Here is a 10,130-nt window from a genome sequence, read left to right as displayed (position 1 = left end):
AAGCTTTTTCACCCTGAAATGTGTACCTCTTCAGTACAGGAAAGACTGTGCTATAACTTAAATTGCCAGGCATACCATCTAAAGGGGACAAAAAGATACAAAACATCCAGGCCATGGGAAAACCTGGGTAGCCACAGACACTCAAGAGGGAGAGGTTTTTTAGTGCCAGGAAGGAAAAAAAACTGGCAGGAAATGGCAGAAATCGTACACCAAATCCAGTCATTCCTGGAGTGGAACCACAGTCGATGGCCTCCACTCCAAACCAACAGATACAGATACTAATGCCGGAAAAAAAATCCCCCCCCAGTACCAACAATACCACCAGTCCGATAACATTCTTCTTTGCAAATATACAGGGTCTAAAGCCAGCAACAAACAACAAAATACCTTTCATCCGTGGACTGCTTGCAGAGGCAAAGGCAATGTTCGCGGCTTTCACTGAGACCCACATAAAGGATCACTTGGACAACGAAATATGGATCCCAGGTTACAACCTATACAGATGTGACAGAGTGAACAGGCAAAAGGGGGGGGTTGGCCTGTACATTGCAGAGTCACTTGTTTGCACAGAACTGCTTAATGCCTCAAATGACGTAGTGGAAGTTTTAGCAGTAAAGGTCGAGAACCAAAACCTAGTCATTGTGGTAGTCTACAAGCCTCCGGATGCAACTTCCCAGCAATTCCAGGAACAGCTGTTAAAAATTGACCACTGTCTGGAAAATCTTCCAGCTCCTGCACCCAACATCTTGCTCCTGGGGGATTTCAACTTAAGGCACCTAAAATGGAGGAATATAGCAAATAATATTGTTGCAGAAATAACACCAGGAGGCAGCTCTGATGAAAACTCACACTCACACGAGCTTTTAAATCTCTGCACAAAATTCAATTTAAACCAGCAAATAATAGAGCCTACTAGACTGGAGAATACACTAGACCTCATATTCACTAACAATGATGATCTGATAAGAAATGTCACCATATCAAAAACAATATACTCAGATCACAACATAATTGAGGTTCAGACATGTATGCGTGGAGCCCCAGACCGACAAAATGAGACTAGTCACGAGGGAGCATTCACCAAATTCAACTTCAATAACAAAAACATAAAGTGGGACCAAGTAAACCAAGTCCTAACCGATATAAGCTGGGAAGATATACTAAGCAACACAGACCCAAACTTATGCCTAGAACAGATTAACTCGGTGGCACTCGATGTATGCACAAGGCTTATTCCTCTAAGAAAAAGGAGGAGTAGATGTAAAATAGAAAGAGACAGGCGCTCCCTTTACAGGCGACGGAAAAGAATAACAGAGCGGCTAAAAGAGGTCAATATATCTGAAATGCGCAGGGAGACACTGGTCAGAGAAATAGCAAGCATCGAACTTAAGCTAAAAGAATCCTTTAGGAGTCAGGAATCGCGGGAAGAACTAAAAGCCATAAATGAAATCGAAAGAAACCCAAAGTATTTCTTCTCCTATGCCAAATCAAAATCGAGAACAACGTCCAGTATTGGGCCCCTACTTAAACAAGATGGGTCCTACACAGATGACAGCAAGGAAATGAGTGAGCTACTCAAGTCCCAATATGACTCAGTTTTTAGCAAGCCGCTAACCAGACTGAGAGTCGAAGATCAAAATGAATTTTTTATGAGAGAGCCACAAAATTTGATTAACACAAGCCTATCCGATGTTATCCTGACGCCAAATGACTTCGAACAGGCGATAAATGACATGCCCATGCACTCTGCCCCAGGGCCAGACTCATGGAACTCTGTGTTCATCAAGAACTGCAAGAAGCCCCTATCACGAGCCTTTTCCATCCTATGGAGAGGGAGCATGGACACGGGGGTCGTCCCACAGTTACTAAAAACAACAGACATAGCCCCACTCCACAAAGGGGGCAGTAAAGCAACAGCAAAGAACTACAGACCAATAGCACTAACATCCCATATCATAAAAATCTTTGAAAGGGTCCTAAGAAGCAAGATCACCACGCATCTAGAAACCCATCAGTTACACAACCCAGGGCAACATGGGTTTAGAACAGGTCGCTCCTGTCTGTCTCAACTATTGGACCACTACGACAAGGTCCTAAATGCACTAGAAGACAAAAAGAATGCAGATGTAATATATACAGACTTTGCAAAAGCCTTCGACAAGTGTGACCATGGCGTAATAGCGCACAAAATGCGTGCTAAAGGAATAACAGGAAAAGTCGGTCGATGGATCTATAATTTCCTCACTAACAGAACACAGAGAGTAGTCGTCAACAGAGTAAAGTCCGAGGCAGCTACGGTGAAAAGCTCTGTTCCACAAGGCACAGTACTCGCTCCCATCTTGTTCCTCATCCTTATATCCGACATAGACAAGGATGTCAGCCACAGCACCGTGTCTTCCTTTGCAGATGACACCCGAATCTGCATGACAGTGTCTTCCATTGCAGACACTGCAAAGCTCCAGGCAGACATCAACCAAATCTTTCAGTGGGCTGCAGAAAACAATATGAAGTTCAACGATGAGAAATTTCAATTACTCAGATATGGTAAACATGAGGAAATTAAATCGTCATCAGAGTACAAAACAAATTCTGGCCACAAAATAGAGCGAAACACCAACGTCAAAGACCTGGGAGTGATCATGTCGGAGGATCTCACCTTCAAGGACCATAACATTGTATCAATCGCATCTGCTAGAAAAATGACAGGATGGATAATGAGAACCTTCAAAACTAGGGAGGCCAAGCCCATGATGACACTCTTCAGGTCACTTGTTCTATCTAGGCTGGAATATTGCTGCACACTAACAGCACCTTTCAAGGCAGGTGAAATTGCCGACCTAGAAAATGTACAGAGAACTTTCACGGCACGCATAACGGAGATAAAACACCTCAATTATTGGGAGCGCTTGAGGTTCCTAAACCTGTATTCCCTGGAACGCAGGAGGGAGAGATACATGATTATATACACCTGGAAAATCCTAGAGGGACTAGTACCGAACTTGCACACGAAAATCACTCATTACGAAAGCAAAAGACTTGGCAGACGATGCACCATCCCCCCAATGAAAAGCAGGGGTGTCACTAGCACGTTAAGAGACCATACAATAAGTGTCAGGGGCCCGAGACTGTTCAACTGCCTCCCAGCACACATAAGGGGGATTACCAACAGACCCCTGGCAGTCTTCAAGCTGGCACTGGACAAGCACCTAAAGTCAGTTCCGGATCAGCCGGGCTGTAGCTCGTATGTTGGTTTGCGTGCAGCCAGCAGCAACAGCCTGGTTGATCAGGCTGTGATCCACCAGGAGGCCTGGTCTCAGACCGGGCCGCGGGGGCGTTGACCCCCGGAACTCTCTCCAGGTAAACTCTCTCCAGGTAAACACTCAGCGTGTGAAACGAGCATTGCCTACCAGGCCACGGGCAACTGTTTATATTTTAATGTACCTCTTCTTAAAGCTATGTATGGTTCCTGCCTTTTACTGCTTCACTCTTCAGGTCTTTCCACTTCCTGACTACTCTAGGGCTGAAGAAATATTTCCTAATATCCCTTGACTTCTAAGTTTTCAACTTCCAACTATCCTCTCGTGTTCCTGGTTTCTCATCTCTCAACCAATTTGTTCCTATTCACCCTATTAATTTCTCTCAGTATTTTGTATGCTGTTATCATATACCCCCCTAGTCCTCCTGTCCTCCAGTAATATCAGGTTGAGTTTTCTTAACCTCTCCTCATAGGACATGCCCCTTAGGTCCAGGACTAGTTTCGTTGCAAACCTCTTCACTTTCTCCAAATTCTTGACACGTTTCACTAAGTGTGGGTTCCATACTGGTGCTGCGTACTCCAATATGAGCCTGACGTACACGGTATAGTGTCGTGAAGTCCTCCTTGCGTAGATATCTAAAAGCTAACCTTAGATTTGCCAGACACGCATTTTCTGCAGCAGCTATTTGGTTGATGTGTGCCTCAGGGGATATGCTCGGTACATTGCTCACCCCAGGTTCCTTTTCCTTCAGTGAGGTTTTGCATCTTTTACCGCCACCCGCTCCGTCTGCTGTCATATTTGCACTTACCCAAACTTCATAACTTTCCACCTATCAGACCAGACCTACAGTCTGTTTAGATCATGTATGTATGTATGTGTGTACTCACCTATTTGTGGTTGCAGGGGTCGAGTCACAGCTCCTGGCCCCGCCTCTTCGCTGATTGCTACTAGGTCCTCTCTCTCCCTGCCCCATGAGCTCTATCATACCTCGCCTTAAAACTATGTATGGTTCCCGCCTCCACTACGTCACTTTCTAGGCTATTCCACGGCCTGACTACTCTATGACTGAAGAAATACTTCCTAACATCCCTTTGATTCATCTGAGTCTTCAACTTCCAATTGTGACCTCTTGTGTCTGTGTCCCATCTCTGGAACATCCCGTCTTTGTCCACCTCGTCTATTCTGCGCAGTATTTTATATGTCGTTATCATGTCTCCCCTGACCCTCCTGTCCTCCAGTGTCGTCAGGCCGATTTCCCTCAACCTTTCTTCGTAGGACAATCCCCGTAGCTCTGGGACTAGTCTTGTTGCAAACCTTTGCAACAAGACGAGCTTTCTCATACCTCGTCTTGAAACTATGTATGGTTCCTGCCTCCACTACCTCACTTGCCAGACTATTCCACTTCCTGACAACTCTATGACTGAAGAAATACTTCCTAACATCCCTTTGACTCATCTGAGTCTTCAGCTTCCAAGTGTGTGTGTTTGTGTGTATGTATGTGTGTGTGTTTGTGTGTATGTATGTGTGTGTTTGTATATATGCATGTGTGCGTGTGTGTGTCTGTATAAGTGTGTGTGCATGCATGTGTGTGTTTGCATGTGTGTGTATTTGTACATATGTGTGTGTGTGTTTGTATGTGTGTGTGTACCCACCTACATCTTTGCAAGCAAGCGTTGAGTCTCAGCTCCTGACCCTGCTTCCTAACCGGCCATGGACGGGACTACTCCATGGTTGCATCACGATCAGTGTTCTTGCAGCTATATATGGAGGCTGCCTCTATCATTTCTTCTTCCAGATCATTCCACTTCCTCACCAACCTGATGCTGAAGAAATACTTCCAAACATCATCTCTGTCTCTGACGTCCAACCGTGCCCTCCAGTACCTGTTTCCCGCGTCACTAATAGCATATTCTTATCAGTTGGAATTTTGTACATCACTATCACATCTACCTGGTTCTACTACTCTATGAGTTTGTGAGGGTTGTGTTGCAGCTCTAGGACCAGCATGTTAACTTTTCGTTTCGAACAATAAGTTTCACTCGTTATTTATTTGTGGTTTTGGTTTACAAACTCTCAAAGATATTGTGTTTTGGTTTACAAACTCTCAAAGATATTGTGTTTTGGTTTACAAACTCTCAAAGATATTGTGTTTTGGTTTACAAACTCTCAAAGATATTGTGTTTTGGTTTACAAACTCTCAAAGATATTGTGTTTTGGTTTACAAACTCTCAAAGATATTGTATTTTGGTTTACAAACTCTCAAAGATATTGTGTTTTGGTTTACAAACTCTCAAAGATATTGTATTTTGGTTTACAAACTCTCAAAGATATTGTGTTTTGGTTTACAAACTCTCAAAGATATTGTGTTTTGGTTTACAAACTCTCAAAGATATTGTGTTTTGGTTTACAAACTCTCAAAGATATTGTGTTTTGGTTTACAAACTCTCAAAGATATTGTGTTTTGGTTTACAAACTCTCAAAGATATTGTGTTTTGGTTTACAAACTCTCAAAGATATTGTGTTTTGGTTTACAAACTCTCAAAGATATTGTGTTTTGGTTTACAAACTCTCAAAGATATTGTGTTTTGGTTTACAAACTCTCAAAGATATTGTGTTTTGGTTTACAAACTCTCAAAGATATTGTGTTTTGGTTTACAAACTCTCAAAGATATTGTGTTTTGGTTTACAAACTCTCAAAGATATTGTATTTTGGTTTACAAACTCTCAAAGATATTGTGTTTTGGTTTACAAACTCTCAAAGATATTGTATTTTGGTTTACAAACTCTCAAAGATATTGTGTTTTGGTTTACAAACTCTCAAAGATATTGTGTTTTGGTTTACAAACTCTCAAAGATATTGTGTTTTGGTTTACAAACTCTCAAAGATATTGTGTTTTGGTTTACAAACTCTCAAAGATATTGTGTTTTGGTTTACAAACTCTCAAAGATATTGTGTTTTGGTTTACAAACTCTCAAAGATATTGTGTTTTGGTTTACAAACTCTCAAAGATATTGTGTTTTGGTTTACAAACTCTCAAAGATATTGTGTTTTGGTTTACAAACTCTCAAAGATATTGTGTTTTGGTTTACAAACTCTCAAAGATATTGTGTTTTGGTTTACAAACTCTCAAAGATATTGTGTTTTGGTTTACAAACTCTCAAAGATATTGTGTTTTGGTTTACAAACTCTCAAAGATATTGTGTTTTGGTTTACAAACTCTCAAAGATATTGTGTTTTGGTTTACAAACTCTCAAAGATATTGTGTTTTGGTTTACAAACTCTCAAAGATATTGTGTTTTGGTTTACAAACTCTCAAAGATATTGTGTTTTGGTTTACAAACTCTCAAAGATATTGTGTTTTGGTTTACAAACTCTCAAAGATATTGTGTTTTGGTTTACAAACTCTCAAAGATATTGTGTTTTGGTTTACAAACTCTCAAAGATATTGTGTTTTGGTTTACAAACTCTCAAAGATATTGTATTTTGGTTTACAAACTCTCAAAGATATTGTGTTTTGGTTTACAAACTCTCAAAGATATTGTATTTTGGTTTACAAACTCTCAAAGATATTGTGTTTTGGTTTACAAACTCTCAAAGATATTGTGTTTTGGTTTACAAACTCTCAAAGATATTGTGTTTTGGTTTACAAACTCTCAAAGATATTGTGTTTTGGTTTACAAACTCTCAAAGATATTGTGTTTTGGTTTACAAACTCTCAAAGATATTGTGTTTTGGTTTACAAACTCTCAAAGATATTGTGTTTTGGTTTACAAACTCTCAAAGATATTGTGTTTTGGTTTACAAACTCTCAAAGATATTGTGTTTTGGTTTACAAACTCTCAAAGATATTGTGTTTTGGTTTACAAACTCTCAAAGATATTGTGTTTTGGTTTACAAACTCTCAAAGATATTGTGTTTTGGTTTACAAACTCTCAAAGATATTGTGTTTTGGTTTACAAACTCTCAAAGATATTGTGTTTTGGTTTACAAACTCTCAAAGATATTGTGTTTTGGTTTACAAACTCTCAAAGATATTGTGTTTTGGTTTACAAACTCTCAAAGATATTGTGTTTTGGTTTACAAACTCTCAAAGATATTGTGTTTTGGTTTACAAACTCTCAAAGATATTGTGTTTTGGTTTACAAACTCTCAAAGATATTGTGTTTTGGTTTACAAACTCTCAAAGATATTGTGTTTTGATTTACAAACTCTCAAAGATATTGTGTTTTGGTTTACAAACTCTCAAAGATATTGTGTTTTGGTTTACAAACTCTCAAAAATATTGTGTTTTGGTTTACAAACTCTCAAAAATATTGTGTTTTCATCTCGATTTCATTTGTTTTCAGATATTATCGTCTGTATTCTTAATGGAGAACGTGTTCACTTTCACCCAGTCTCCTTACCTCAGTGTATATACACTGAGAGGTGTGTATGTCTCAGTGTATATACACTGAGAGGTGTGTATGTCTCAGTGTATATACACTGAGAGGTGTGTATGTCTCAGTGTATATACACTGAGAGGTGTGTATGTCTCAGTGTATATACACTGAGAGGAGTGTATGTCTGTCTCAGTGTATATACACTGAGAGGTGTGTATGTCTCAGTGTATATACACTGAGAGGAGTGTATATCTGTCTCAGTGTATATACACTGAGAGTGTGTATGTCTGTCTCAGTGTATATACAGTGTATATACTACATGCATATGCATGTAGAAATGAAAATACACTGAGATATATAATGGTATACAGTAAAGTACACACACACACACACACACACACACACACACACACACACACACACACACACACACACACACACATACAGAGGAAGTTAAAAATGGATGGTGAGGAGGGTGGATTTATTTACCATGTGACATCACCACTACCACTGCTTACCTTCCACCACTACCTATCTACAACCACTAGCACTACTGTCTTCCTACCATCACTGCCTACCTACCACCACTATGTACATACTATCACTGCGTACCTACCACCACCACTACCACCACTGCGTACCTACCACCTGGAGTTTACCTGGAGAGAGTTCCGCGGGCCAACGCCCCCGCGGCCCGGTCTGTGACCAGGCTTCATGATGGATCAGAGCCCAATCAACCAGGCTGTTACTGCTGGCTTCAAGCAATCCAACGTATGAAACACAGCCCGGCTGGTCAGGTACCGACTTTAGGTGCTTGTCCAGTGCCTGCTTGAATACAGCCACGGGTCTATTGGCAATCCCCCTTATGTATGCTGGGAGACAGTTGAACAGTCTCGGGCCCCTGACACTTATTGTATTGTCTCTTAACATGCTAGTGACACCCCTGCTTTTCATTGGGGGGATGTTGCATCGTCTGCCGAGTCTTTTGCTTTCAAAGGGAGTGATTTTCGTGTGCATGTTCGGTACTAGTCCCTCTAGGACTTTCCAGGTGTATATAATCATGTATCTCTCCCGCCTGCGTTCCAGGGAGTACAGGTTCAGGAACCTCAAGCGCTCCCAGTAATTGAGGTGTTTTATCTCCGTTATGCGTGTCGTGAAGGTTCTCTGTACATTTTCTAGGTCAGCAATTTCACCTGCCTTGAAAGGTGCTGTTAGTGTGCAGCAATATTCCAGCCTAGATAGAACAAGTGACCTGAAGAGTGTCATTATGGGCTTGGCATCCCTAGTTTTGAAGGTTCTCATTATCCATCCTGTCATTTTTCTAGCAGGTGCGATTGATACAATGTTATGATCCTTGAAGGTGAGATCCTCCGACATGATCACTCCCAGGTCTTTGACGTTGTTTTTTTGCTCTAATTTGCGGAAGGAATTTGTTTTGTACTCTGATGAAGATTTAATTTCCTCATGTTTACCATATCTGAGTAATTGAAATTTCTCATCGTTGAACTTCATATTGTTTTCTGCAGCCCACTGAAAGATTTGGTTGATGTCCGCCTGGAGCCTTGCAGTGTCTGCAATGGAAGACACTGTCATGCAGATTCGGGTGTCATCTGCAAAGGAAGACACGGTGCTGTGGCTGACATCCTTGTCTATGTCGGATATGAGGATGAGGAACAAGATGGGAGCTAGTACTGTGCCTTGTGGAACAGAGCTTTTCACCGTAGCTGCCTCAGACTTTACTCTGTTGATTACTACTCTTTGTGTTCTGCATACTGCATGCTACCACTGCGTACCTACCACCACTACCACTACTGCCTACCTACCACCACTACCTGCCTACTACCACTGCTTACCTACCACCACTACCTACATACTATCACTGCATACCTGCCACCACTACCACCATTGCCTACCCAACCACCACTGCCTACTCTACCACCACTCCCTACCTACCACCACTACCTACCCTACCACCACTGCCTTCCCTACCACCACTGCCTACTCTACCACCACTGCCTACCCTACCACCACTGCCTACTCTACCACCACTGCCTACTCTACCACCACTGCCTACTCTACCACCACTGCCTACCTACCACCACTGCCTACCCTACCACCACTGCCTTCCCTACCACCACTGCCTACCCTACCACCACTGCCTACCCTACCACCGCTGCCTACCCTACCACCACTGCCTACCCTACCATCACTGCCTACCCTACCACCACTGCCTGAACTACCACCACTGCCTACCCTACCACCACTGCCTGCCCTACCACCACTGCCTACCCTACCACCACTGCCTACTCTACCACCACTGCCTACTCTACCACCACTGCCTACTCTACCACCACTGCCTACCTACCACCACTGCCTACCCTACCACCACTGCCTTCCCTACCACCACTGCCTACCCTACCACCACTGCCTACCCTACCACCACTGCCTACTCTACCACCACTGCCTACCTACCACCACTGCCTTCCCTACCAC

The sequence above is a fragment of the Cherax quadricarinatus genome, chromosome 81, assembly GCF_038502225.1.
Source record: "Cherax quadricarinatus isolate ZL_2023a chromosome 81, ASM3850222v1, whole genome shotgun sequence".
Lineage (NCBI taxonomy): Eukaryota > Metazoa > Arthropoda > Malacostraca > Decapoda > Parastacidae > Cherax > Cherax quadricarinatus.
The sequence above is the reverse complement of the archived record's forward strand: the minus strand, read 5'-3'. Positions refer to the sequence as shown.